The 5,000-nt window shown below is 31.7% G+C and overlaps 1 protein-coding gene across 1 annotated transcript in view; it reads right to left on the reverse strand.

Moving 5' to 3' along the window:
- The window catches only part of LOC119578050 (leucine-rich repeat protein soc-2 homolog), a 95,728-nt gene that overhangs the window by 90,613 nt on the left and 115 nt on the right, over positions 1-5,000 (reverse strand). The window contains exon 1 of the mRNA XM_037925773.1: positions 4,748-5,000. This exon is cut by the window's right edge and continues 115 nt beyond it. The gene's annotated coding sequence lies outside the window, so the exon portion shown is untranslated. The remainder of the gene's footprint in view (positions 1-4,747) is intronic.

A 5,000-nucleotide genomic window follows, 5' to 3' on the forward strand; every position in this document is an offset into this window, starting at 1 on the left:
GCTTTCTTAATTAGCAAGACTACTATTTATAGTAATAATGATATTTGTGTTTTAAAATGAACATACAGTGCATGCTAATAATGAAATAATTAATAATAATGATGATGATAGCAATGATGATAACGATGATAATAATCATGATAATAATAATGATCATAATAGTTATGATGATGATAATAATAATAATGATAATAATAATAATAATAATAATAATATATTATTATTATTATTATATAATCATTACAATAATAATAACCATTATCATTATAATCATTACCATTTCATTAGCATTGTTATTATTTCTATTATTATTATTATTATTATTATTATTATTATCATTATCATTACTATTATTATCATTATCATCATCATCGTCCTTATTATCATTATCATCATCATTATAATGATTTTAATAAACAATAATTATTATCATTATCATTTCATTAGCATTGTTATTGTTGCTGTTATTATTATTATTATTATTGTTATTATTATTATTATTATTATTATTATTATTATTATTATTACTACTACTATTAATATGATGATGATGATGACAATAACAACAATGCTAACAACAATAGTAATAATAATATTAAGAATAATGATAATGATAATGACAACGATGATGATAACACACAGGCCACATAAAACTGAAGATCAACAACAGTGCTTTTCAATTTTGTTGATGTCAAATTTTAAAAACATTTTAGCCTGTACAAAATTATTAATGACAGTGTTATCACAAGTTAGGCCCATGAATAAATATTCCAAGTCTGAGTATAATACAGTGGCCTGTAAATTTCAGTGCATAATCGAATGCCTGCATTTGAGAGATCATGTGTGATCGGCATTAACACCAGCCATTATCTTCTGGCAATAAGGTAATATTTTATACCCAGGAGAGTAAACTGGCCTAAACTACCTTATACCCAAGTTATAAAACAGACAAGCCTAAAGTAAACCTTTGTATTTTGGGCTGTTACACCAGTACTCTTCCAGCTATGGCTCTCAGATGGTTCATTCCACATTTGTTTATCAATGGAAATAATGCAAAAGCCCCTTCCTAAATGCCCTCTGAATTTAACAGCCTTCCAATAGCTTTGTGCACTCGTGGTGAGACATTCCCATCACCCAGCCCTCGGCCAATTTTTCTTGTGACAGCGTGTTTACATCACCAAAACCGTCAAGTCAAATTTTTTCGTGAGGCGATGTTTACATCATCTGCAGTGTCAGGGTTAATAATAATAACAATAATAATAAATAATAATAATAATAATGGGAAGAGGAATGACACCAACAATGATTATGACAATGATGATAATAATAATAATAATAATAACAATGACAATGATGATGATGATGATGATAATAGTAATAGCAATAGTTATAATACGAGCAATTATAATCTAAATAATAAAAGTAATGATAATCTTTTAAAAATAATAAGTTACAATAATAAGAAAATAATAATAACAACAACAATTATGATATTAACAATGTCAATAAAAACAGTAACAGTCACAATAATAACAATGAAGACAAAAACAATGACAACAATAATAAAACTAATGATAACAATAACAACTAATAAAATTTACAATACTAATAACAATGATAATGATAATGAACAACAATAATAATAACTATAATAATATTACCAACAATAAAAACAATATCAGTAAATATAACACTAAAAGAAGATACATAATATAATTTATATATATATATATATATATATATATATATATATATATATATATATATATATATATATATATATATATATAATCATTAATACACAAATATATGAAGAAAAATTATATACAAGATATTTTTTTTAAATATTATAATATAGATAATAACAACAAAGATAACAATGAAAATAATAATAAATATGATAATCATGATGACAAAAATAATGCTAATAAAAAGAAATGTTATGATAATACAAATAATTACATTCATAATAAATCAAATAATTATAATTATAACAAAAATAACATAAACAATAACAAATACAACTACAACAGCCATTCCTATGATGATAAATATGATAACAATAGTGATAACAATAACAACAACAATAATAATAATAATAATAATAATAATAATAATAATAATGATAATAATAATAACAACAACAATAATAGTAATAGTAATAATAATGATGATGATCATCATCATCATAATAATAATAAATATAACAATAATAAGCACAACAACAATAAAACGAAAGCAATAATATTAACAATAACAATAACAAAAACAGTGGTGATGATGATGATGATGACAATAATAATAATAATAATAATAATAATAATAATAATAATAATAATAATAATAATAATAATAATAACAATAACGACAAAACAAGAACAAAATCAACAATACTAATAACAATATCAATTATTATTATTATTACTAATAGACTAATATCGATAACGACAATAATAACAATGACAATAATAATAACAACAATGCTAGTATCAACATTATCACTACTATTAACAATTATATTTTCACAAATCTTAATAATTATAAAGAAAACAATGACAATTGATGACACTAACAAATATGACATAACCATATATAATAATGACATAAATGATAAAAATTACCAGAATGATAAAACAATTAAAATTATAAAAACAACTATTACAAATATTATGTAATGATAAAAATAATGATGACAATAAACATTATGATGATGAAAATAATGGTAATATAAATAACAAAAATAAAAATGATAGTGGCAATAATGACAAGGAAATTAATATTAACACAAATACTAGGAAAAAATAAGAATAATGGAAAATAATGGAAATGGAAATGGGAAGTAATAATGATGATAAAATACCAGATATCTCTAGCTATGAATATAATTGCAAAATGAAAATCAGCTGCAGAATGGGACAGCTACCTGATTAACGTAATCAATGAATGAAAAAATATTACATGATTTCATTAATGCAAATACTGAAACATGAATAGGTATATATCATGATTTTTGTACCACATCAAGAAAGATTATATAAATATTTTTGCACATTTCTATACCAAATATACACTCCATGCCTTCAATAACTGAATATTAAGAAAGCTTTTAAATCATGAAATTTCACTTCTGTAAGGCAATTTATTCTCTAAATACACTGTTAATTAGCCACGTCTAATTTTTTTTTTCAACCAATTTTTTTTTTTTTTCAGTAGGTTGGGACACATGGTAATATCACATAAACCTCCTCCTTCTGATGCCTTGTGTGGTTCGGGTCATGCACACAGACAGGTTCTCAGTACCGAGTGCCTCACACAGCTTACAATGTGTCAGGATGATGCACTCCTTTACTGTCTGTCCTACAGGGTTCAGTGAGCAGCCTCTGATGAATATTCGTGGGGATGGTGGGGATGTGAACTGACAGGTAGGTAGCAAACCAGAGTTTATTGCAGTCCACAGGATTTATTCAGAAAAAAACAGCCGTGTCAGGGAAAGGCAGTCACTCCACACACACAGTCACAGCTTCAGCACAGTCTTATAGTTCTCTGGTGACCCAACACAATCATGCAGTCACTCTTCCTTGGGGAGAACAATCAAGTGCAAGTCACAGCTGCAGCCACAGAACACGCTCACACTCACTGATCCCTTTTTGCACACCCCACTAGTCAGTCACACTCAGGTAGCCAATCACCCTGCAGCCAACCAATCATGCAATGTTTGGTTTGGTGCACTTTTTCACTGCCACCAACACACACACATACATATGGTTACAAATGCATTTCTGTAACAGTAAACATAATAAAACAAAAGAACTAGTTTCTCCATCGGCATTCAACACTTGGTTTTGACAGCTGCCGAAAGGGGTGGGGCATGGCAAGTATCGAGGAAATAGGCAGACAAGACTGGCTGGTCACTCAAAAAAATAAAATATATAACTTAATATTAATAAATATTCATCAATAACACACAAACGAACTTGCAGCCTCTGAAACATTAGCATGTCGCTCAGAAATGACAAATACAGTCTTTGTCCTTGTCAGTGACCTGTAATACAGTTTATGAGCCTTTGATTGTCCAGTGGAGGAAAAACACTTTCAATATTTGTCCAGGGCACCCACACGAAATCTTTCAGCGAAGGTATCAGTTCTTTGTAAATTTGGATGCATTTAGCAATAGTATTCATTGCCATTATTACTGGTTTTGCTAAGGTATATTTATGCTTAACTTTTGTTCCTCATTCACAAAACACTATGTGCTCTTATAACTGATTCCTCCAACCTTTCCACTTCAGTGGGAGCATCACACACTAGGAGTCCACCCGCTCTGACTCAGTCACAGCCACATTATCCACTTTGCATTTCCATTCGCACGGAGTCGAGAGTGATACACTGGGACGATCCACCTGAAGAAAGGCACCCACAGCGCCAGGGACGATACATCTGCAGGAAGACGACCACAGGGCCTGGGATGGTCCACCTGCCTCCTCGGGAGAACATCCACCTGCCGCTACTGAGCCATCCACCTGGCCGAATCCCTCCATACAGCTCCACCTCCACTTGGTGGATGTTCCACTGTGGTGGAGCGCGAGGTCTTGCTCAGAGACCGCTGCCTCCTCCTCCTCCTCCACCTGCCTGGCGTGTGAACATCCACCTGATCCTCGTCTCTCCAAGCGATGCATCTCCTAAACAAAATGGGATTTTCAAGATGTCTAGCTCATTATTTCAATCAATATTTTGCCCTCGCCCTTACCTCATAATGCAGATTTGGCGTGTAAAATCATCTTCAGTATCCCAGGGTGTCTCGGGTGTGGAAACAGAGGCGGCAGCGGGGGGCTTAGCGGCAAAATCAACGCCAAAAAGCGGAGTTCTCCTTCGCATCGGCTCCGTCCCAGCAATGTCTGCCTGCGCGACGGGGATGCGCAGGCACTGACCCTCGCCGGCATGGAGGAACTCGCCCTCGCCCTCGCCCTCGCCCTCGAGCCACCCCCCTCACGCGCCTGCAG

The sequence above is a fragment of the Penaeus monodon genome, chromosome 10 (assembly GCF_015228065.2).
Source record: "Penaeus monodon isolate SGIC_2016 chromosome 10, NSTDA_Pmon_1, whole genome shotgun sequence".
Taxonomy (NCBI): Eukaryota; Metazoa; Arthropoda; class Malacostraca; order Decapoda; family Penaeidae; genus Penaeus; species Penaeus monodon.